At 41.8% G+C, this 27,102-nt stretch overlaps 1 protein-coding gene across 1 annotated transcript in view; it reads left to right on the forward strand.

Annotated features, from left to right (window-relative positions):
- Positions 1-492: 492 nt before the first annotated feature.
- LOC126354750 (proton-coupled amino acid transporter-like protein CG1139) overlaps positions 493-27,102 on the forward strand; it is a 123,420-nt gene continuing 96,810 nt past the window's right edge. Inside the window, exon 1 of the mRNA XM_050004628.1 lies at positions 493-627. The gene's annotated coding sequence lies outside the window, so the exon portion shown is untranslated. The remainder of the gene's footprint in view (positions 628-27,102) is intronic.

Here is a 27,102-nt window from a genome sequence, read left to right on the forward strand (position 1 = left end):
TCTGCCATCTCTCTCCCCACATCCACCACTACTGGCGCCTCACCTCCAACTGCTCAACGCTACGTGCTGACCGCTGTTCACATCCAACTGCCCAACACTACAATAGCGAATATTCCAACAATGCCAACCAGCCACAGATTCCACACAGCACTTTCAGTGATTTTCATACAGAGCATTACTTGGCGTTACCAACATAAAAACCTAAACAGCCTATTTACAAAGCTTCGGCAGGAAATGAAAGTGGTAGGAAAAATTTGAAAGCCTGCAATGCACTCGCCTCACCCTCAAAATGAGGGAAGCTCCTTGTGCAAATTTGCTGTGCATTGTTATCACGACGTACGGAAAGAAGTCAGTAGGAGGAAAAAGTGATGTGCATCATTGTGTGAGGTCTTATAGTATTACGGTGGATTTGAAGCGCTCGTGTTCTCAGAGACAGAGCAAACACGCAGCATGCGTTAACTAATACGTCGTCAGCAAATAGCAGTGGTTTGCGCAGTCTCGCAAATAGGGGCCCCGCAGCAGTGTCCTGGTGCTTAGCGGAGCGTCTCTAATAGGCTGGTCTTCTGATGGCTCCCGGACAACTCCACACGCCTCGCCTCAGACTGCAGCCGCCGCCTTCTGATACAGGTCAGTAGTCGCTTGCGCTTTCTGCGCGTACACGTCCATAATCTGTGCGCTGCTACCGAAGTACATCTCGTCCTCTTCTCTGCAAGCACCCAACAAGACAAGAGCATCGCCGATCGTATACCAGCGCTTCGAAGCTAGGTGTATAATCTGAAGTGCGAGAGACTTAGTAACTTTGATATGTAAATTCGTGGATCATTTTCTACACACACACGTACGCCTATATTCCGCAGAATTTCAAGGTGTGTAGCGGGCAGTACTTCCAGCACCACTATTATAGTGCGTCGGTAGAACGTCTGTCTGTAAGTTTCCACGTGAGCTCCAGGTTCTTTAATTTTACCAACACGGAAATGTGGGAGGAAGTAATATATTGTCTGACAGTCGTTGAAACGTAATGCCTCTGAATTCAAACAACAAACGTCTCTTTTGTACAATTTACCACAGGAGATTGGTAAACATCTCCGTGACGCATGTTAATCCTACCTGGTAAGATTCCCACACTGATCAATAATATTGATGAATCTTCGAACGATAGTTTTGTAAGGAAATTCTTTTGTAGAAGGATTAAATTTTCTTCGAGCTTCTCTCAGTCTGGTATTAGCTTTTCTTGCAACAAACTTCTTATTTCCAAGAGACCCTGTATTAGAATCATTGGTTCTACCAGTAAACACTGATCAGCTGTTCTTTCGCCTTTGTATGGTACGAATCTCTTCACAGCGTTAGTGCCGATCACAAAAAAAAGGTTCAAATGTCTCTGAGCACTATGGGACTTAACCTATGAGGTCATCAGTCCCCTAGAACGTAGAACTACTTAAATCTAACTAACGTAAGGATATCATACACATCCATGCCCGAGCCAGGATTCGAACGTGCGAACGTAGTGGACGCGCGGTTCCAGATTGTAGCGCCTAGAACCGCTCTGCCACCCCGGCCGGCAGTACCGACCACAGTTTTGACGTGAATGAGTACACAACCTAGCACAGCAATTTGTAGACTGACCATGTAATTTACGAAATAACACTCAATAATTTATGGTTTTATCATCTGACGACAACAATCTTATATTTAATCTGATGCTGTGAATACTTTTATGGACCTCATGACGGTCAGACGATTAAGAATGGTTTTGTAAATGAAGTATTTTACCAGCAGCGCAAGGCGGCAATGAGACGTTTTTAAAATTTTTACTGTCGTTTCCCAGATATTTTGCTGTTTCCAGTGATTTATTGCCAACAGTTTAATCGATCACTAATTCGTCTCTTCGCATATTTATGCACAATCAGATACATTTATTGGCAAATATTTACTATTAAAAACAGTTTTGATCACGATTTATTTATCAAGGTGACCGGTTTCGACCACTAATGTGGTCATCTTCAGACCATTGAGTAGGAACCTCTTTCTGTTGATTCTCCAACAGAAAGAGGTTCCTACTCAATGGTCTGAAGATGACCACAGTAGTGGTCGAAACCGGTCACCTTGATAAATAAATCGTGATCAAGACTGTATTTAATAGTAAATATTTTTAAGACATTGATCACTGACTTTCCCATAATGTATTCAAAAGTAATACATTTATTGGCGTTTAGAGTTGACTTCCAATCGGTAATTCAATCTTGGATCCTTTTCAAATCTTCCTGCTTTTCCCTGCAGTCTTCTGAAGTTGCAGCTTTCTTTCACACAACAGCATCGACCACTAACAGTGCCACAGAAACTCTGATATTATGCACTAAATCGTTCATATGGACTGTAGATAGCGAGGGCCCTACAACACTCTGCTGATATACTTCCAACTCTGCTCTTACATCTGACGATTTCGTTTCATTATGATTAAAGTGCTGAAATCTATCTGCTGGAAGGTTCTGATTTCAGTCGCGAACTTCATTCTTCAGCACTCCGTGGATTATGCTTCTGAAGTCTGTTCCGCCTTGCAAAATAATATTTCTGCTACAAGTTCTTAGACTTTCCCGGCGATTTGATGACATCTCGTGGAAATCGGGATTTCTGCCGGATATCAGCGTCTTCCAAACACGATATTTCGACGTCATTACTTGACGTCTTTATCAGGTGTTCCCTGAGACTGATGAAGACGTCAAGTAATGACGTCGAAATATCGTGTTTGGAAGACGCTGACATCCGGCAGAAAACCCGATTTCCACGAGATGTCAATATTTCTGCTCTTTGCCGTATCTCTTTTTCCATTTCGGCGTATAACTCAACTCAAATTTGGGGAAGATCCTGCTGTCCATAGCTTGTCCATTTTTATACTGCGTTCTACCGAAAGTACATTACTATTCCAGCTTCAATGAATATAGTAATTATGCAAATAGACATATCTGACATTTTCGTACTCGTACTTATCTTTTTGCTTTGTGAATTCTTTGTTTAATTTAAAGGTCCAGTTCTGTAGTTTCCCTTGATCATATCAAAATATTCCATTTACGCGTTATCAATGAATAACTCAAAAGAGTATCTAGGTGCAATGTTTGTGTATTTATTAGTTGGGTATCTATCACATACCAAAAGAGACCTGTGCTCAAAATTCGAGATGGATGAAATCTATGTCGCCACACTAAAATCATGTAAATCACGTGTAGCATATATTGCATGTCTATCTGTCCTTGACTCTGAGTGCCACACACTCGTTCTTCAGTTGGTTTTGAAAAAGTGGCTTGTGACGTCAAACAAGGTTTGCGTCATATGGAAGATACATTTAATTTTTCTTTGAGACATTTGAGTCTCATCTTTATCCGCAATAATTACAGAAGCTCAAGAAATGAATTAAAATTTCTGCAAGGGCCAGGACTTCAGCCCAGGTCTCTCTGATTTCTAGACCCAAATTTTAATTCGTTTCTTGAAAGTCTATCATTATAATACACAAAGAAGAGACTCAAAAGTTGCAAAGAAAAATTATTTATATCAGATGTATAGATCACCTACGCCTGAGCTAAAGGCAGGATTTCCTCGTTACGTCCAAAGCTGAGGTGCCATTTCAAGGCCGGAGAGCCTTGGCAATAGTGACGATCTAAGGAGGGGGAAAAAAGCTCAAGATGTGGACTGAAGAGTGTGTTAGGGAGTGAGATGGACTACGGTAGTCAATGCAGGTATGTTAGGCATACCGCTGCGGTGGTGTATTGGCTAACACATCTTCCTAGTAAGCAAAGAGTCCTGAGCTCAAGTCCTGGTCCTGGCACAAATTTTAATTCATTTCTTGAAATTCTGTCATTATCATATTGAAGACTATACTTGTCAATCATTTGCTATTTAATACACCTTAAATTTGGGCTGAAAGGCAATTTCCTGTATTGTTCGGTGAGTCAGAGAAAAAACGGTAGTCCGTAACATAATGTTATCTCTGAACTCATGGAAATCATATTTACAGCATATTAATCCAACTAGTATGATATCAGTGGTGGAAACGAAATAAAACCATAAATATTTATTATAGTATTAGAAAATGAAAACCAGATAGAACATTATCCTGATGCATGTGAAACAGTATTTCATATTTCATGTGAATCTGATGGAATACCAACGAAAGCTCTCAAAGAAGGAGATGAAATCATAACACATACATGATTTGAGTGTCAAAGTTTGGAGCAAAGAAGAAATATCCCCTGATTTCAGTAATAGTCTGGCGGTTCCCATTTATGAGAACGGAAACCACACTAAGGTGGACATTTCCTACCTTGGGGAAGCTAATGACTCGAATTCTCGAAAATGATTCTTTAACCTTAATAGAATTACTACCAGAGAGCGAGTATAGCTTGAGGTCATCTAGAGGAACCATAGGTATGGTGTTTATTGCTACAAAGCTTCAGAATGAATGAAGGGAACAAGACAGGCATCTAAACATTACCTTTATTAGTCTCACTAAGTCATTTGACTTAGTAAACCATGAACCTTTATCGAAGATTTTAGCTCCGAATTGTTCTCTACATAAACTTATTGCCATCGGGAAATTGCTTTACAGAGATATGTCAACAGCTGTCATTGGTATCCACTCTGGTGGTGAGCCATCCCACATCAGTATCGGTTTTAAGCAAAGACCTTTTTTATTTAATTTTTTATTTAGACGTCCAATTCAGTAGGATCAAATTGAGGAGAAAATCTCCTAGGTCATGGAACGTGCCAATACACGAAATTACAACATAAAAGTAGTAAAAGATAAAATCAAAATGTTTATGAACCCAAAAAAAGTCAAGCCATAAGTTTAAGTAAACACAATCAACAATACAACAATAAACAGCTTAATTTTTCAAGAAACTACTCGACAGAATAAAAGGAGTAACCAATCAGGAACCTCTTCAGTTTCGATTGGAAAGCGCGTGAATTATTGCTAACATTTAGAATTCTAGTGGTAGCTATTGAAAATGGATGCAGCAGTATACTGAACTCCTTTCTGCACAAGAGTTAAGGAAGTCCGATCCAAAAGCGGGTTTGATTTCTGCCGAGTATCAACTGAGTGAAAGATGCTTATTCTTGGGAATAACCTAATATTGTTAACAAGAAATGACAGTAAGGAATATATATATTGAGAGGCCAATGTCAAAATACCCAGACTCGTGAACAGGGGTCGACAAGAGGTTCGTGAACTTACACTACTTATTGCCCGAACCGCCTGTTTCTTTGCCAAAAATATCCTTTTAGAATGGGAAGAGTAACCCAAAACATAATACCATACGATATACGCTAATGAAAATAAGCAAAGTAGACTAATTTTCATGTCGAACGATCACTCACTGTAGATACAGTTCGAATAGTAAAAATGGCAGCATTAGGTCTTTGAGCAAGATCCTGAACGAGGGCTCCCATGAGAGTTTACTATCTCCCTAAACGCCTAGAAATTTGAACTTTTCTGTTTCGCTAATCATATGCCCTTTATTTGAAATTAAAACGTCATGTTTTTTTAAATTTTATGTTAGAAACTGTAAAATCTAAGTCTTACTGTGATTTAGCGTTTGTTTATTTTCTACAAGCCATGAACGTATGTCATGAACTGCACTATTCGAAACCGAGCGAGTATTGCACACAACATCCTTCACTACCAAGCTAGTGTCATCATCAAACATAAATATTTTAGAGTTACTCGTAATGCTAAAGGGCATATCATTTATATGAATCAGGAACAAGAGATGCCTGAACACTGATCGCTAGGACCCCCCCACCCCCCCATTTTGACCGTACCCCACTCAGACCCCACATAACAGTAATACTCAGCACTGTAAGTAATGATTATTTGCTGCCTGTTGCTAAAGTAAGAGGTGAACCCATTGTGAGCTACTCCCCATATTCCGTAATGGTCCAACATCTGGAGCAATATTTTATGATCAACACAATCAAATGGTGTGTCCGCTGTACCGTGCGTGTGATCATTGCTTGTACAGCCCTCTCGCAGTGTCCGGAGCAAGTATGGTGGGTCTGACACACCGGTGTCAATGTGTTCTTTTTTCCATTTCCAGGAGTGTAGTTATATGATTCCCTGTAGAACCTAAATTTTTATTTAATTCACCAGCAGTGCTCAGTAAATCATTGTTAAATAATGTGCATGTATCTGATTTATCGGTAACAGAAATGCTTTTACGACGAGCTGACTTTATATCGTCGTCCTTGTGCTGCTGAGCAGACACTTCTTTCACAACTGACCATATGCTTTTATTTTCATCCTGTGACTTAGGATTCTATTTGCATACCACATACTCCTTGGCTTCCTAATAACATTTAAAGCACCTTACAGTACTGTCTGTAATGGGCTATTGTGGCTTGATTGTGACTACTTCTAACATTTTGATATAATTCGCACTTTGTTCTCCAAGATATCCTTAACCAACTAGTTAGTCAGAAGAGTTGCCTTTTACTGCTAGTACCCATTTAGAACGTTCTGATGGAAAGAAACTCTCAAAGAGCATGAGAAATGTGTTAAGGAAAGCATTGGATCTGGCATCTATGTTACTGGCACTATGAACATCCTGCCACTCTTCTTCCTTGACGAGGTTTAAAAAACTCTTTACTGCTGTTAGATTAAGTTTCCTACATAGTTGGTAATTATACTTGACCTTTGTTTGAGCTCAAAAGCCTTTTAGTGTTACAATTTGTGCCTCATGGTCTGAAAGGTGATTCACCCTTTTGCTAACAAAATGCCTATCTAGTAATGAAGAATGAATAAAAATTTTGTCTGTGGCTATGCTACTGTTCTCCTGCACCCTAGTTGGAAAAAACACAGTCTGTACCGGATCGTATGAATTTATGAGATCTATCAACATCCTTTTTCTTGCAGCATCATATACAAAATTTATATTGAAGTCACCACATACAACTAATTTCCGGTACTTCCTATAAAGTGAATCACGAACCCTCTATAGCTTGAGCAGATATTCTCTGAAGTCAGAGTTAGGGGACCTATAAACTACAACAATTAGAAGTTTAATTTCACTAAACTCAACTGCCCCTGCACAACATTCAACTATCTGTTCAGTGCAGTGCCGTGAGACGTCTATGGACTAAAATGAAATACTGTTTTTTACTCTTTTTACGTGCATGGCCATTCAACCGCCCGCAAGGAACGCCTTGAAAAACAGCCATCTAATCTGTGATGTGTGATTGCACGCACTCTGTTTTCCTCGTACGTTGACTTTTTATTTTGAGCCATCGTAAAGCGAGAACTCAGCATTAGTTGAGTTAAAAAACTAGTGATAATTCAGTTGTAATTCAGTTCAAAGAAGAGTTAGTATAAATCCAGAACGCTTTCTCCACCGCATTCAAAAAGATTGGTATCAAAAAGAATTCGATGAAACAGAGATCATCCACTAACCAGCACCACGAGAAGGAGAAACAAATACCAGTGTCACCATCTACAAAGTGAGTCTTCAAGCAGTTTACACCTTTCGTTACCTTGGCAGCACCCTCTGGTTCGGAAACTCTGTAAAGAACTAAAAGTGCTAAGATATCGACTTTTTTACAGTCACGACATCAATTTTGCAACACAGGTCCTCGTTTACAACTAAGTTGCAATTCTCAGTCTGCTTCATGGATATTAACCTTATACATGTTACGGATCGCATCTTCAAAAGCTGGAAGAACATCACCATCGATCGATATGTGAGAAAGATTCTACATGTAACATGGCAAGGCAGGCAAAGAGATGTCAGTATTCTTGAAGAGGTATATACAGCTACTACTGAAGCGATTGTTTTAGGAAGCCAACTGTGAAAGGCAATTATGAAGTCCACTTGCCCTATAGACACATTCCAAGAAAAAGTGTTCCATTCCGGATTAACAGTGCGCAAACGATAAATGAGAGGCCAAAGTAACCGGTTTAAAGGTATAATTAAGATAAAAAGAAATATGTGTCACATTAATGTTAACAACTGCGAGATGTCATCGCTTTTCATCATTGACATCACTAGTCCATCGTGGGACACTTCTCTTTGAAAGCAGCAACTTATGAGACACAATGTAAAAATGAAAAACAAGTGTTGAGACGAAACGGAAGGATAGACTTTTTACTTGGTTGGGGAGCATACTTATCACGTTCATAATATAGTTTATTAATGAAAACATTGCCATCAAATAACTGTAGGTTTTTATTATTTATTTATTTCACTATCGTTATTTCGGCTGCAGAGCCATTGCTAAATATAAAGCTGAAAAGAGTCAGTAACAACCAGATATGGCTGAATGCCACGGCCTCGTCGAAATATGAAAAGTCAAATGTGGACATTACCACAGAACAGTGCGTAAAGTGTGTCTGCTGTGCGTAAAGTTATCTATAATATTTGTTTTCAATTCGCACTTAGATCTTGTGTTGAGATGACTCGTATGTACGTCCATGTATGTTTTGTAGTGCCTCGATAACGACGTGTCATTCAAATATATCTGATATTTACTTTTTTTTCTCGTTTGTACCCGAAAACTTTTCTACAGCCGAAATCGCTGTAATGAGTAAACAAATACTATAAACTCACAATGAAATGATTTCACTTAAAAAGGCTAGAAGTTACTCGAACTGGAACCATGTGTCACCACTGTGACAAACCCTCTCGTCGGACTGTGCAGGAAGTCCCGGAGTCACAGACGGCAGAAAGGCAAACCTACTTTAATACGATTGTTTATTGCGATGATGATGATGAATCTCGAATTAGGTATATAGGTAACAAGTCTGGAAAAATTTCCATGTATTTCTTATATATTTGCAGAACGGCAGCATGAGACCACTAAAAGCTCTTGTATTCCATTTTTTTATGATTACCACAATTCGTATTAATTGAAATTTTGCCTTTTTTTTAGAAACTTTCTGTTTGAATCGAGGTATTGTGACCTCCTGTTTCCACTGATATGCCACAATGGTCTGAAGAGACTGATTCTAAAAAATGTTTAAAACCAAGTAGCGGAGTACTTTTATGTCAGGGTTGGTGGGGTCAGCTCATAGTGGGAACAGTCATCGAGAAAACCCGTGAGCTATACAGCCTAGTCATGATTTCTAGTTCTATGTCTAAACTTTCCCAGTGCACTACAGACAAACATACAAGGTCATCAGCTAAGTGACTGCAGCTTAGATATGTTCCTTTAACGCGTATTTCCTTTTCGTATTAGCAAATTTAGAATGTTAAATCTTCTTCTAGGACCGCTGAGGACAGCTTCCGTGACATGAAACCTCTTTGCTATGCTCTCTTTCAGCTGTGAATTTGCCATTATCCCAATGAAGGAGAATGGATGCTATTTTTCAGTACTCTAACGCAGATTGGATCAGTGTCTTCTTGCTCAAAGGCTGTTAGTATAGATTTGGTGTAAACTGAGCCAAAAGGTTTCAATACTCAATGTTTTCATTTGTTATTTGCAGAAGGTTATTATGCTAAGCCTACATATAGATCTAGATTGTTCCTTTGCCAGAATGTAACACTGTATTTTACTTTCTCTGTTCAGTTGCTGATAATTTTAGCGAAAATTCGTTACTTACAGAGAGAAGGCTAATAGATTGACAGTTATCTGTTTTCCATTTTGCAAAGCGGATTGTTGTTCCAGTTGTTTTGAGAATTTTCGTTCTCTGTAGACGTTCGGCAGGTAACATTTCAGGTTCGATGGCACACTACAGGGTGAACCTGAACCCATCCAAAATTTCGGAGATTATTCTGCGATATTTTCTGAGTACCTTCTTACAGGGACCCGTCGTCTTCAAGGGCTCGTAACAGAGTTTTAGGATCTCGTTCGTTTTATTACTCCCATTTCTCTCTGTATCAGCGATGCCCTGAAAATACCTGCACAACAGTGTAAATGTCGACGGTATGCGCTGCATGGTTTGTTCCCATTCGCTCACGATGCCTGTTGCTGACAACAAGCACTGCCTTCAAACTTGCACTGACTTCTGCTCTGATCTATTTTGTTTTTCCTGCGGCGCTATTCTGTTCCTCCATTGTCGGTCAGCCAATTACACTACTTTTGTATCTGTGTTTTATATTGTACGTTTTAGTGATTGTGTATTACCGGCTTTTTCAGTGTTGTGAACGCGTTTTTACGGAAACAAAGGTAATTAGGCTAGCACAACCAATAAATTATAATAAACAAATTTAAAAAAATTCTGAATGACTTCTCTTTCCGCTCAATAGATGAAATTTTACATATGAAATAGTAACTGGGAAGAAACTTATTATATTACGTAAAGAAAATTTATGTAAAACTGACACACTCCATATCATTACGAAATGTCGTATTCAGTATGTATGGAACAAGTATTAATGTAATGCAGTGTAATTAGATTATCATACTGTAACAACTAATCCGAAACCATCGGTTCTTTATAGCAGAATAGTCAGAAAATATTCCTGAACAGTTTCCAAAATTTTGTATTTGGTGTTCGGGTTCAGCCCACAGAAATTAATAAGGCACTACACTTTCAAACACATTATCAGACAAACCACTTTAAACAACTGACTCCACTTATTAATGTTTTGAATTTTGCTGCTATGCCCAACAGGATTTTTGTTTACGGCAACGTTAGTATTATTTGCTGTATAACGTAGCACATACAATCATTTAAAGATCCGGTCTGCAATTCAGTTACATTTTCAATCACGGATATCAGTGATCCCTTTATTGCCTACACAACGCTTGTAAAACACGTTATATGCGATCTGAGCAGGGAAAGAAATATGATAAATCTTTCTGATTAAACGATTTTCAAAGTCGGACTGATTAATTAGAGAATTGTGGTTTCAGGTCTCATGAAAGTCCGTCGCATCGGGGAGAGAGAATACTGTTTTGAAGCTTGAGTTCGTTTGCATGGACATCCCCGGCAGCAGGCACATAAATGTTTGTTTTGTGAATCAGAAAACGCTTTTTCTTCCTGCACTGTGTTTTATCTTTCCCAGACGCGTTTCACCTTTTTTCACTGTAAGGCATTGTCGGTGGGATCTAGAATCATAACAGTTTTATTTTCATACGTGTTATACGTAGATAATAAAACTGTTCAGTCTCGTTTTTTATGTTCATAAGTGATTATTGAACATCTAATCGCGTTTTTAGATCACATTTGCGTTTCGTCTCATCTGGTCACATGCTGGTGGTCGCACTACAACTCCGTTTACGAAACTAAGCATATTTTTATGTTCCGAATTTTTCTTCCCACTTACTTCCGTGATGCACCACCAGTCTTCATACACTAATTATACATACTTGATCAAAAACTGTGATTTCAAGACGTAGCCACAAGGAGTTCACTATGTGTCTCATCCTGTTTGGTTTGTTTACATGTACGTTGCCAGCCCAACGAAGTACGTGCTGAAAACTAACGACTGTTCATTTCCGTTACGTTTTTATCTCTCTTTCTCTCTGTGTGTGTGGGCAGGGAGAGGTATTAGTGCTTATTCAGTGCGAGTTGAGGAATGTTGAACATGAATGTAATAGCTCTCATAGAATGTTTGAAAATTTTGGTGTTCATCTGATTCAAAGTTAACCCTGTGCGGACTCTATAAATGATTGAGATTGTATGCAAATTTTAGTGTTCTAACAACATTTATTTTTCAAAAGAAAAACAGACGTAAATAATGCTAAACAAGTTATTGATTGAATACCGTAAAGAGTCAAGTACTCTGACCCTAAAAATGTGGATAACGCAATCTGAGCTGACTTTGATTTATTATATCTGTTGTTGATCCACTACACAGGTGTAGCTGAGAGCAAGTGCCGATTGAGATCTGTACACCCTGACAATGCCGGAACGGCAGTACGTTACAGTGTTTGCTTCGTGTGGCGATGCAACTTGCAGCTGGCGAAATGTGTGCAGCGGAGGCGAGACATGAGGCGGCACCTGTAAATCGATTGTGGCCACGAATGAAATGCAAAAATATCACAATCTAGCGATCAGGCAGACATATCGCAATTTATTCTCTACCAGAGCCCAGAAATCACTTTTACGACAGAGCGCACAAGGATACCAAACGTCAACACTGGTAAACCAAAAACGTATAAATGTGCCCTCGGCAAACGAATAGTCCGAGATGTTTGAAGTCACACTGACGGTACAATAAGAACTTTACCACAGGCTCCCCAGTCTAAACTACTCGCAAGTGAAGTCAGTCTCAGGACAGGTTACAAGCACCAACCACACATACCAGAGCATCAACCAGAAGTCCTGTTCCAGACCAAAGTCCAGCATCCGAATGCCTAGAACCTCTCCAGAAAAAATAGTCCGTATTCTTGCAAAGTGCACGAACAACGCCGCCTTCAGGCCATCTTGAGCTTATCACATGGCCAAATCTCCCCTCCCAGAGGACAGCACAAACTCATGTCGAGACACAGCAAGAGTTAAGATACCTGCGTCTCTGGAAAAAAAAAGAAACTGCCAGTTACCAGCTTTTTTAAGTTTTTGCAGCAGGGGAAACCATTTTCTCCAAAGTTGTGTTGCTTCCCATGCCAGATACCATCTTAAAGATCTTTATCTATATCGCCTGTGACTTGTAGCTTGTTAGTCCTAGCTGTGAGGTGTAATAAAGATTCTATCTGCAAACGTTTCTCAGACGCCAGAGTTTCTTATACAACTGAGGCGACCGATGGAAGTGGTTCACAGGCCTAATTGCAGTATCAGCAAATATGAAAACTTGTGAGTTTTAATTACGTTTCGCTCTACACACAATGCCCAATCTACGACTCCACTGTGTAGATGTGTTCCTTCAGTCCATTGCCCCAGCGTAGCCTTCCACTGGCATCTCTGCATTGTGCTGCTGGAGACATGTCTCGAGGAGGGGCTGCCCTTTAAGCCCTATATGGCTGTGGACCTGTCTGGAAAGACGTACTGAGGGATGGGTTCGACGCTAATTGCTTTCAACTCCAAATATGCCATTTCTATGAGCTAAGAACCATAAAAATACCTCATGCCTTTAGCATCCTACCAGGCTTCATCAACGTCTGCTCAGGCCACTAACTTTCCAGAGTCTTGCTGAAGGTGGTCCAGGTTGTAACAGGTTGTCATAAAATCTTTAATAATTTTCCATATGTGGAAAATAGGTGAAAGAGTAACTTGTCCTGTCTCATGATCTGAGTTTTGGTTTGAATGTTTTGTGGAGAGGTTTATGGACAACTGAGTTGAAAGGGGGATGGGCAGGTGATATTATTTCTGTTATTATGATTATAGCCTCTGTTGTAGTCTTACATTGTTATTTTATCTATTAGTGTTACAAATGAGTTTTTTGGCATGTGTACATGATCATTCAACATGATTTTCTTTTCTGTTTTGGTTTTCTGTATGCGATATTTTCTTGCAGTGTTAGGTGTTTTTTTATTGGTGATTTAATTATTTCAGTGTCTTCTTCTCTAGTGGTTGGTCTGTGCTTATGTCCTCATATAAAAAATTCAATAATGAATTGTATTTACATGAAGACGGATTATCAAGGGGATCTGCAGTGTCAGGAGATTTAGCAGATAATTTTATAAACCATAATGAACAGATCATGTTCACAAAAATTGTAGCAAAAAGATGCAAAATACTATATTGGTTCCGGTATATGGATGACATTCTCTCTCTAAATAGAAGAACTACAAACAGAAACTGGAAAATTACATACTAACATGAACTAGGTACATAAAAATATGAAATTCACAATGGAAACAGAACAGAATAATCAAATTAACTTTCTGGATATGAAAACAAAAAGACAAAAAATAAGCATACGTTTAAAATTTACCATACACTCTTACCAACTGACATTTTCATTCCCCAATCCTCGAACCTCCCACACTCACTAAAGAAAGTAGCACTTCAACACATGTTCCATGGACTCAACACAGTGCCACTCAACAAAGAAAACTACCAAAAAAACTTGACATAATAATGAAGATAGAAAACAGAAATGGCACAATAGTAACATAGTCACAAAGCCAAACAGGAAAATTGAGAGTAAAACAAAAACTGAAAGCTCAAAACCACTTACAGCATTACAACAGAACAAAACACAATCTCAAACACTGAGTACCGTAACAACTACGCAAAATAATCAGGAAGTCCGCCCCCAGTAACTGAGTGGTCCGTGCGACAGAATCTCAATCCTAAGGGCTTTGGTTCGATTCCTAGCTGGGTCAGAGATTTTCTCCGCTCAGGGACTGGATGTTTTCATCCCCATCGAAGCAGAAGTCGCCGAAGTGGCATCAAATCGAATGACTTGCACCTGGCGAACGGTCTACCTGACGGGAGGCCCTAGTCACACGACATTTATAATTTTTTATCAGGAAAATATAATAGAAAACACATAGTGACATATAAACACAAACTCACACATAAAATCACCAACATTTTCAAAAGACATGAATAAACTTAGCATAAGCAACAGATAATTCTATAAAAAAATATACTCCAAAGCCGACAAAAAAACGGAGTATATACCAGGAACCAGGTTTAAATCTCTCTCTCCCTCCCTCTCTCTCTCTCTCTCTCTCTCTCTCACACACACACACACACACACACACACACACACACACACACACACAGATATTAACATAACAGAAATGAACATAGTTAGTTTTCGGCATATACTTGGCAACATATACGCAAACAAACCAAACAGAATGAGTCATATAGTGAAAGCGGTTACGTTTTCAAATCACAATTTTCGATAATACTCGTATAATTAGTGACGGAAGACTGACAGTACATCGCAACAATAAGTGCAAACAAAATGAAAAATGAGAAGAAAAACGGTCGGAGCATAAAAACAAGCTTATGTTTCTTAAACGGAGCGATAGTGCGACATCTACGTGACCAGATAATAGGAAAAACCGATGCCAACTAGAAACACGAAGAACTGTAAGTAAACACTTAATGTACGTAAAAAACAAGACTATGAGCTACATACAACACATATGAAAATAAAACTGTTATCATTATAGGCCCCCACTGATGCCGTCTTAAAGTGAAATAAGGCGAAAAGTGTCTGGGAGAAATAAAGTAGTGCAGCAACAGAAGGCGTTTGTCATTTAGAAAACAAACATATTGTAGTTCTCCGTAACAAGTGTTTTTACGATAAACTGTCTTTCTCTGACGCTGTAATTGACAATGAATCCTTTAAGTGGGGGGTCGAAAGTTCAGTCTTTAGTAAGGCTCATTTGAAAGTGTTGTGTTTACAATTATGATCGAAAAAGTATCATATGCTAATGACTCACCATGTACGTCAGGAGGGCGACATGAAATGAGTGTCCGGGAGATCTACCTTCTGTCTATGAGACGTATATACACTCCTGGAAATGGAAAAAAGAACACATTGACACCGGTGTGTCAGACCCACCATACTTGCTCCGGACACTGCGAGAGGGCTGTACAAGCAATGATCACACGCACGGCACAGCGGACACACCAGGAACCGCGGTGTTGGCCGTAGAATGGCGCTAGCTGCGCAGCATTTGTGCACCGCCGCCGTCAGTGTCAGCCAGTTTTCCGTGGCATACGGAGCTCCATCGCAGTCTTTAACACTGGTAGCATGCCGCGACAGCGTGGACGTGAACCGTATGTGCAGTTGACGGACTTTGAGCGAGGGCGTATAGTGGGCAGGCGGGAGGCCGGGTGGACGTACCGCCGAATTGCTCAACACGTGGGGCGTGAGGTCTCCACAGTACATCGATGTTGTCGCCAGTGGTCGGCGGAAGGTGCACGTGCCCGTCGACCTGGGACCGGACCGCAGCGACGCACGGATGCACGCCAAGACCGTAGGATCCTACGCAGTGCCATAGGGGACCGCACCGCCACTTCCCAGCAAATTAGGGACACTGCTGCTCCTGGGGTATCGGCGAGGACCATTCGCAACCGTCTCCATGAAGCTGGGCTACGGTCCCGCACACCGTTAGGCCGTCTTCCGCTCACGCCCCAACATCGTGCAGCCCGCCCCAGTGGTGTCGCGACAGGCGTGGATGGAGGGACGAATGGAGACGTGTCGTCTTCAGCGATGAGAGTCGCTTCTGCCTTGGTGCCAATGATGGTCGTATGCGTGTTTGGCGCCGTGCAGGTGAGCGCCACAATCAGGACTGCATACGACCGAGGCACACAGGGCCAACACCCGGCATCATGGTGTGGAGAGCGATCTCCTACACTGGCCGTACACCTCTGGTGATCGTCGAGGGGACACTGAATAGTGCACGGTACATCCAAACCGTCATCGAACCCATCGTTCTACCATTCCTAGACCGGCAAGGGAACTTGCTGTTCCAACAGGACAATGCACGTCCGCATGTATCCCGTGCCACCCAACGTGCTCTAGAAGGTGTAAGTCAACTACCCTGGCCAGCAAGATCTCCGGATCTGTCCCCCATTGAGCATGTTTGGGACTGGATGACGCGTCGCCTCACGCGGTCTGCACGTCCAGCACGAACGCTGGTCCAACTGAGGCGCCAGGTGGAAAAGGCATGGCAAGCCATTCCACAGGACTACATCCAGCATCTCTACGATCGTCTCCATGGGAGAATAGCAGCCTGCATTGCTGCGAAAGGTGGATATACACTGTACTAGTGCCGACATTGTGCATGCTCTGTTGCCTGTGTCTATGTGCCTGTGGTTCTGTCAGTGTGATCATGTGATGTATCTGACCCCAGGAATGTGTCAATAAAGTTTCCCCTTCCTGGGACAATGAATTCACGGTGTTCTTATTTCAATTTCCAGGAGTGTATTACACTTCGGCCCTTCCGGCTAACCGCACGGTCTGTTGCGCTGCTTCCCGGGCGGGAAGGCGTGCCGATCCCCAGCACGAATTTGCTCGGCGGTTTGTTGTCGAGGTCAGGTGTGGCAGCCAGCCTGTGGCTGGTTTCTAATGCGGTTTTCCATCAACCTCGTCGAATGCGGGCTGATTCCTCTTATTCTGCCTCAGTTACACTGTCGGCGATTGCTGCGCAAACAATGTTTCCACGTACGCATACACCATCATTAATCTTCCAAGCTGTCCGCCAGCTTTTTTTTTTTTAATCTCATTTTGTTCGTTATTGTTCGTTTCAATTGTTCTTGGCGGACGTCACCTGACGCCCGTTGAAGTTCGTTATTGATCCATTGCCTCAGTTTTTTTTATATATATATATAATTACAGAGGGCAGCTAACCCTCTGACCGAACACGCTGAGCTACCGTGCCGGCACCGGCTCAGCTGGGTGGTAACGTGCTCGCCTTCCATGCAAGTGGGTCCGGGTTCAGTTCCCGGCAGGGATGCAGATTTTCTCCGCCCGAGGACTGGGTGTTGTGTTGTCCTTATCATCATTTCATCCTCATCACCGGCGTGCAAGTCGTCCAACGTCTTGTACTGGACGGCCCAACTTCCCCGGATGGCGCCTCACGGCCGACGATGCCATACGCTCACTTCATTTCATTTAGACATTTGGGGTTACACTCGTCTGGTATGAGACGTTTCTGGGGGGAGGCTCCACCGTGGGCCGAATCGCACAATAACCCTGGGTTTGGTGAGGGGCGGCGGAGGGGTGGGTGGACCGTTGTGGCCTGTTGTGGGGTTGTGAACACTGAGGGCTACGGCGGGATAAGTATCTCCATCGTTTCTAGGTCCCCAGTTCAATAAATACATACATACATACAAATATTATACTTCACAAAATGGAAATCGTGGACAGTCAAGAAATGTTCAAAACAATCCATTAACTTGCACTGTGAATAACGAATGAAAAATAGCTTAGCCACAGTTACCATAAATGACCGCAACATAAAAATCGAAGGCGAAATGCTTGCGATTTGCAAACTGTACGGGTCGTTAATTTACGTATCCATTCTTAAAGAATGAATGTAGAGTCATACTGGAGTGACGGGATGTTGAGAACTGATGGAATGTGACTGCATGCAGCCGAATTCGAAATAGACTGTCATGGATATTAGCGTGAAACTGGCTATCCTTTGTGATGTACGTACAAGTAGTGCGGTAATGTCTTTTTTGTCACAGAAAAAGGAAAGATCCAGAGGCTGAATTTGTCCAGTAGTTCCAGGGGGTATGAACTGCAATGTCAAGCACTTTTCAGGAGGGTGGTATGCCCTAAAGAGTACGATTTTCATATGGAGACCAGAAATCAAACAAAAGCAATTTATTTTGGCCATTTATTGGCTGAAAGCGATGCTCATACCATAGCTGGAGTTTCCATACAGCAATTTTCACTGCTGCTTGCTGTGACGTAAATATTCCCTTCTGTTCTTGCAAGATCATACACACGAGAAAACGAGAGAGAATCGTAGAGGTCAGAGCAACTACAGCGTCTGCAGGACAATAGATAACTTTCCACTCAACTTACCGTCTAGATTAACCATCGGCATAATTGTATACGAATGCATTAAGACACTGATGTTAGCTGACCTTAATACAACTGTCTTGGTACCTCTAATTCCCAGTTTCCTTTCATGTGCATTTCCTCTTCAAATCCCGACTGACCAGAGTTGAAAACAAACTCCTTACTGAACGGTGGGATAAGTTTGTTTATCTCATCTACAAATTTTCGTGCCGAAGCCGCAGTTTGCTGTGCGTCGTCAAGTTGACGCTCTCTTTGGAATTTCGTTATCTAATGTCTTCCAGTTCTGTAACACTGCTTGAAATTATGCAACCATCCACTGCTCCCCATGAAATCACTGAAATCTAGGTCGTGCGCAATTTGATGTACATGACGTAGTAGGTCACATGCAGTAATAAGTGCGCCTTGTCCTCCCTTGAATATGCGTTGTTACTCTTATGCACTGCTGCGCACTTATTCGAAAACTGTTCACAATTGCTTTTTTACTGTGTTGTGGACTATCTGCCAAGTATGCAAACATGTTTAGTACTTGCTTCTTGGACAACGATTGTCTGTTGCTGCTTTTCGCTGAAGATTGGATTTGTGGCTCCCTGTCGGACAAGGATGATGAACTAGATAGTTCGGCACATGTTTCAGTATCACGTTCGCTTGTTAAGCATGTATCGTCACAGTTGTACTCCTCAAATACACTCCTGGAAATTGAAATAAGAACACCGTGAATTCATTGTCCCAGGAAGGGGAAACTTTATTGACACACTGCGTAGGATCCTACGGTCTTGGCGTGCATCCGTGCGTCGCTGCGGTCCGGTCCCAGGTTGACGGGCACGTGCACCTTCCGCCGACCACTGGCGACAACATCGATGTACTGTGGAGACCTCACGCCCCACGCGTTGAACAATTCGGATGTACGTCCAGCCGGCCTCCCGCATGCCCACTATACGCCCTCGCTCAAAGTCCGTCAACTGCACATACGGTTCACATCCACGCTGTCGCGGCATGCTACCAGTGTTAAAGACTGCGATGGAGCTCCGTATGCCACGGAAAACTGGCTGACACTGACGGCGGCGGTGCACAAATGCTGCGCAGCTAGCGCCATTCGACGACCAACACCGCGGTTCCTGGTGTGTCCGCTGTGCCGTGCGTGTGATCATTGCTTGTACAGCCCTCTCGCAGTGTCCGGAGCAAGTATGGTGGGTCTGACACACCGGTGTCAATGTGTTCTTTTTTCCATTTCCAGGAGTGTACATTCTCCGCACAGCCGAGCGTATGCGACACTACGCGTTCCACAGACTCATCTCGTAGAAACGCTAATGTTTCATGTGCCACTTCTTTCTCACTCTACAAAACTCTTTGCCTTTCTTTCTGAAGAAATGTCAACTTTGGCAGCTGTTGATGTAGATACAGTACAAATTTTGCTTTGTTGATCGTTGGCATAGCTCTGCTTTGTACCAACACCACTAGCAGTGTAGCATTGTTGTGAGCTACTCGTCGACTGAAGAGTTCGACTACTCTTCGTAGCCTCATACTGTGTACACCACTGGGTCCTTCTAGTCCCGCCCCCTGTTACCTTTAGCTGCCAATACTGAGGTTGCTTGGCAGACAATATGTGGCGAGTCGAATGCCATCAACATCATTAGCCTTTTGCGACCTTGCACTCAAGGGGTTCTTTCTACGCAGTGCGAACACGTAGTACTCTTTTAGGACGTACCTGGCCTTATTAGATGTCGTATGACCGTGGAGATTCAAGTTACAAGTGTACCAGTTTCTGTCCCCGTCGGTAAATCTGACTACGTCAAGATAAAACAAGCAGGCTCTACATAATAAATATAAATAGTAATTATCTCAACTCAACATATAGCGGAGATGCTGAGTCACAGACAGGCACAACAAAAAAGACTCTTAAACTAAACTTTCGGCCAAACAGGTCTTCATCAAAATTAGACTGTACAAACACACACACACACACACACACACACACACACACACACACACACAAAAGCAACTCACACACGTATGACCATGTGTGGTCACATGCATGCGAACTGCTTTTGCTGGATGTGTATGTGTGTGTGAGTACATGTGTTGTCCAATACTGATGAAGGCCTATTTGGCAGAAGTCTGTTTGACAGTCTTTTTATTCTGCCTATCTGAGACTCAGCGTATCTGCTATGTGTTGAGTAGCAAGTACCATATTCATAATATTGTCATTATTCCACTCTGGATTTTCCATTGTTTCACTATCTCAATTAGATGGCCGCGATGGTGGCTGAAGAGATCACAACAGAGACGGCTAATTCTGATCACAAAAACTCACTGGTTGAAACATGAGATGAGCGTAACGTTGACATTATAGTGCAGAATCACAATACAATGAAATTCAGTTATCGCTACTTATTAGTGAAGAATATTTGCATGGACAATATGTCCATTCGGATGCAAGTGAGAAGAAGAACATAAGATCAGCTAACAAGAGAAGAATGAAGAACGAAACAAGGGACAAAAAATTACAGATTCTTCGTTTCACTCACGGAGATAAAAAGGAAACTAGTATTATCACGATTCTAGACCAAACAATATGCGACTTCTTTTCTCGTCTTAAAGTATTGTTCCCCGTTCTTAAAACATCACTGTCTATTGAAGATCTGATACACAAGTAAGACAGAAAAAATGCTTCGCTGCTCCGCATTACAGTGCTGAAATCAATTGAAACATTTTTCACCGAATTACAGTTTCCATACATTACGAATATTTAATGCGATAAGTGGATTATAAAAATGCCAGATTTTCGCCACTAAGGGTCTTGATCAGCATGATACACTCAGAAACATAACTGATTTTTATGTCTGCTATTCGTGTGATTAGAATAGTAAAATCCTGTGAACAAAAACTGCAGCAGTACCTTCCGATCTTATATCAGACTTACAGTCTTTCGACATTTTCTTTGTTAGTGACACTTATTGTTCATGCATTCACATACAGATATGAATTATTCATCACATAAAGCTTCCAATTGACACTACAAATTCTTATTTTTTGCAAGATCTGCATTGGTTGTTTAACTATTGTGAGTGAAAGTTTCGTCAGTTGTTCAGTTTCTTTTCACATTTAATGACTTGACACAAAGGCACGAATTATTTAATTATTATGAAAGTTTTTTCTTTAAAAGTCTTTTAAGTAAAATATGGGTTCTTTCATTTATTTCACTTTCAATGGAGACTTTGACTGGGATGGACTGCCGGCCGCGGTGGTCTCGCGGTTCTAGGCGCGCAGTCCGGAACCGTGCGACTGCTACGGTCGCAGGTTCGAATCCTGCCTCGTGCAATGATGTGTGTGATGTCCTTAGGTTAGTTAGGTTTAAGTAGTTCTAAGTTCTAGGGGACTGATGACCACAGCAGTTGAGTCCCATAGTGCTCAGAGCCATTTGAACCACTTTTTTGAACTGGGATGGACTGGCGATTGTTGCATTGCCGACGATGGACAGGCTGCGGAGGACTGCAGGCATTGTTGCATAACGACGTGGGAACCATCAACGGAAAGGAGGACCATCGAGGAAAGGTTTCCGGAGTCGGTGGACAGGACTCATCGAGGCGGCACAGGACAGGATGGTGGTGGATAACGGGGAAAGATACATATCCGCAAATGAGAACAGTTGCACATACTCAAAATATAAGTGCATGCAGAAAGTAAAGCTAATTTTAGTATGCAATTGATTTGTTTTCTAACTGATGCTAGTTAATAATATTTTACTTTGCAAGTAATTAAGAATTCTCAAGAGTGTAACTAGAGGCTGTAGTTATAATCCATAAGAATGACAACTTAACACAAGTTTACTTATAGGAGATCCGTGGGTAGCTTTGAAATTGTCTTTATAAATTTATGATCAGTCTGAAAATAGTCAGTCACAAGCACAATATACAGTGACTATGCACGTCGTTTTGGCAGACTTTTCTAAAGCACTATTTACAAGTGATTTCTGAATTCTTTGAGGTTTTGGGATTGCAGTCGGATCATGCTGACTTCTTGCCACAGTATTTCAGTTTCAGGTGAGTGTCCGCCACTTCAGACTGATAGTTTTTTTTCCTTTATTGAATTTCGATTCCCACCGTTGACGGGAGGGGGGGGGGGGGTTGGCAGTAGCTTAGCAGCTTAATATGCCGCTCTTCAGCCTACACAAAAGTTAGAAACGTAATGAGAAGATAACAAACAATAAAAACAGGCGATAAAACGTGACTTTTTAAAAACTGTAAAATGGCGGAAAGTTGTGGAAGCTAAAATCTAAAACCACGTGGTTGACAACGCTAATTAAGACACACAGTAAGTGTTGTGTTCTGCCTTACGGCAGGTCTTGTCATAGAAAAGCCTCGTCAGAGAGGTCCACCGCATGAGCGTCTAGGGAAGTGATTCCAGTGGTGGTTTCCCGTTGCCTTCCACTGGTGATGATGAAATGATAAGCAAGACAACACAACACAACACCCAATCCCTGAGCGGAGAAAATCTCCGAGCCAGCCGGGAATCGAACCCGGGTCTCTTGGCGTGACAGACCGCCACGCTGACCACTCAGCTATGGGCGTGGACCCTCAGTAAGTAGACAGGCTCAATTAAAAAAACGCGGTGGCAGTCTGGACTCTGATCGCAATACTTAAAATGGAGATGCACACACTGACCACTCACGTAAACACTGCTCTATAGAGTAGACACGAAGATGACACACCACAGCTTAAGGCAGATGAGTGAGGGAGGGGGGGGGGGGGGCGTAGGCCTCGGGACAGATGAGGGGAAGAAAGGGGGTGAGAAGAGGAAAAAGCAAAAGGGGACGGGTGACTGCTAGTTCACGGTGTCGGGTTTATGGCAGAAGTTGGTATGGAGACGCATGCGCATTGTCGGTCGTCACAGGGGCTTCCCCTACTGAAACTTGCACAAGGCGTGGAACTTGATATTCTCTTTAATTTCTTCTGAGAGAAAACATTTCATTCACAATTACAAGTCTGGTGACATCTCACATTTGTTTTTAGTGCTCTCCGACAGAGGTCGACATGTAGAAGTAGATATCCTCGGAGTAGTGAAGCAACTTAAATCGCTTAATACAAGCAAGCCTTCTGGTCCAGACTGTATACCAATCAGGTTCCTTTCAAAGTATGCTGATGCAATAGCTCCATACTCAACAGTTATATACAACCATTCTCCAGACGAAAGATCCGTATCTAAAGACTGGAATATTGCATACGTCAAACCATTATTCAAGAAAGGTAGTAGGAGTAATCCACTGAATTACAGGCCCATATCATTAACGTCGATATGCGGCAGGATTTTGGAGCATGTACCGTGTTCGAACATAATGAATTATCCACGATGAAAGCAGTCTACTGACAGACAGTCAACACGGATTTAGAAAAGATTGTTCTTGTGAAACATAAGTTGCTGTTTCAAATTTCAGATGGCTCTAAGCCCTATGGGACTTAACGTCTGAGGTCATCAGCGCCTAGACTTAGAACTACTTAAACCTAACCAACCTGAGGACATCACACACTTACATGCCCGAGGCAGGATTGGAACCTGCGACGGTAGCAGCAGCGCGCTGCCAGACTAAAGCACCTAGAACCGCTCGGCCACAGCAGCCGGCAACTAGCTCTTTACTGACACGAAGTTTTGAGTGCTATTGACCGGTGATTTCAAATGGATTCCGTATTTCTGGATTTCCGCAAGGCTTTCGACACTGTACCACACTTGCAGCTTGTAGTGAAATTGCGTACTTATAAAATATCGTCTCATTTGTGTGACTGGATTCATGATTTCCTGTCAGAGAGGTCGCAGGTCATAGTAATTGATGCAAGGTCATTGAGTAAAAGAAAAGTGATTTCTGGCGTTCCCCAAGGTAGTACTATAGGCCTTTAACTATTCCTTATCTATATAAACGATTTCTGAGACAGCCGTCTTAGGTTGTTTTCATATGAGGCTGTCGTGTATCAATTAGTAAAGTAATCAGAAGATCAAAATAGAATGCAAAACTATTTAGAAAAGATGTCTGTATGGTGCGAAAACTGGCAATTGACACTAAGTAACGAGAAGTGTGAGGTCATCCACACGTTCGCTAAAAGGAATCCGCTACACTTCGGTTACAATATAAATCAATCGAATCCAAAGGCAGTACGTTCAACTAATTACCTAGGTATTACAATTACGAACTCCTAAATTGGAAGGAACACATAGAAAATGTTGTGGGGAAGGCTAACAAGAGACTGCGTTTTATTGGTAGGACACTTGGAAAATGTAATAGATCACCTAAGGAGACTGCCTACACTACGCTTGTTCGTCCTGTTTTGGAATACTGCAGTGCGGTGTGGGATGCTTATCAGATAGAATTGACGGAGTACATCGAGAAAGTTCAAAGAAGGGCAGCACTTTCTGTATTATTGCAAAATAGCAGAGTGTGTCGCTAAAATGATACAGGATTTGGGATGGACATAATTAAAACAAAGGCGGTTCTCGTTGCGGCAGTATCTTTTCACGAAATTGCAATCACCAACTTTCTCCTCCGAATGCGAAAATATTTTGTTGATGCCGACCAACACAGGAAAGAACGACCACCGTAATAAAATAATGGAAATCAGAGCTCGTAAATGTTCGTTCTTTCCGCGCGCTATACGAGACTGGAATAATAGGGAATTGTGAAGGTGGCTCGATGAACCCTCTGCCAGGCACTTAAATGTGATTTGTAGAGTATCCATGTAGATGTAGATGTAGATGTAGTAGTTTCATCTCTACGCATTCGCCTGCGCGCCAGATATGGAATAGTATTCGCCGAGATAGAGGACACTCCTGCGACGGTCGCCAGTGCGCATGCTCGTTCTGCGCAGACTTTTGCTATAAAGTCAACACCGTGAACTAGCTCCCTCCAGTTGCTGACACTCACCTGAACATGGCTGGATGGTGACCAGCCGAAATATTGTGGGAAGAAGTCAACAAGATCTGGCTGCAATCCCGAAACCTCGTAGAACACCTTTTACATGTTCTTTAAGAATGCTGCACCGTGATTTCAACAACAATCGAATTTAAACCACACCACAGTGAGATTGCAAGTCTTGGACGCGTCACGCTCTCACGCCGGCCGTTACGTAAATAGTCAGTGTTAAACGTCGTAACACTCCGAGTGTGTGTGTGTGTGTGTGTGTCCAGATTACGCAACTTTTGGTGCCATTAAAAGCAAAAGGCGAAGACTTTACATGAATTCACACACTGTCCGCCTCCGCAACATTCCAACACCTGTAAGTAAACGTATTTTCATTGTCAATAAGCTTTTTCAGTAGGCGATGTAGTTATTTCGTATCACTACCTACCAGCATTTCACACAATATTCCATTTCTCTAAGTGTTAAGAATCCACAAAATATAGTTAAGTATTCAGATGCTTCAGCAAAGTGTATTTTTCTCATTTCCTTATTTGTAGATTACTCAATACAGGGTGTGGGCTCACTAACGGGTATTTTAATTACTGGATAATCAGAAATTCAAATGGCATATTTTCTTCAGGGTACGGTTATTTACATTTTACACTTAACTTTTCTTGTGCGTTGAGAATGTGTGATTAATAGGGAAGGGAAATTTCGCGTCCTTACAAAGACGGTAACACTTTTCAACATAATTGGTACTCTCGATAGACATATATAGCAACTGGGGTGCATACGACAGCAAGTAATTCTTTCTCCGTTTATGTATAATTCAACTCGTGTTTGTCTAGGCTGCAACTAGCAAAAGCAATGATTTTATGTTCTCCCTCTCCTGGGTCCGTTTCCCTTGAAATACTTTAGCCGCTATGCCATATTCTGATGCATCTGTTGCCTTGCCAAGTGGTTCCTTCTTTTCTTGCTGTTGTTCATTTTGTAGTATTTATGATTGGTCTTATACCAGTCCTAGCGGTAAGTTGGGGCCCTGGCCAATATAACAGGGCAATATTTTGCCGACTCCAATACACCCCCAGATGAAATTAGTATTAGCTTTATCCTCTCTTCTCTCTTCCGGATCCTTACTGCGTTGAAGATTTCTGGAATGCTTCCGCAAGCTGTCTACTGCGCTACGAAATATATGTCCACACTTCTTACAAGCAGTGGTATATTTCGCCCAACATTTTTATTATTACTTTTTACAACATAACTAACAATTACTATGCTAATACTACTCTCGAGTACATTCAAAACGCCCGTGCAGGTATATTGTAGGACCTAAAAGAGAAACAGAAAAACAACTACCGCTCTTCAGTTGTTCATTACGCCTTTGTTGGTGCGTCGTTTAGTCCATGGCTCTCGGACCCAGGTACTCGCTGCACCATGGCACAAATGACTCCCGGACCACCAGTGGTTGTAATACTGTTTCACTGGTCCCCTTCTCGCCGGCTCCACCACAGCTCCACATTCATTGCAAACAGGAAAGGAAAACACACAATTTCATTTGCCACTACATTTATCCTTATTCAACTAACTTACGAGCATCTCTTGTCGACGGGTTTCCAATGGTGTGTTGGAATGTTTACAAATATCCCGAAGCACTACATGACCCGCCACTCAGACAAAAGATCTCGTGCTTAAGTCTCTAGATACATATACATTTTTACTAACAATTCTGTTATTATCATCCTACTCTTACATCTTAAAACTGCCTTTACATAATCTCTCCAACATAACTTTTTATAATCGTTAGTTGTCACTTGTGACTATGTTCAGTTAAGTACTTAACTACTTAGTCCG

This window comes from Schistocerca gregaria, chromosome 3, assembly GCF_023897955.1.
Source record: "Schistocerca gregaria isolate iqSchGreg1 chromosome 3, iqSchGreg1.2, whole genome shotgun sequence".
NCBI classification, from domain to species: Eukaryota; Metazoa; Arthropoda; class Insecta; order Orthoptera; family Acrididae; genus Schistocerca; species Schistocerca gregaria.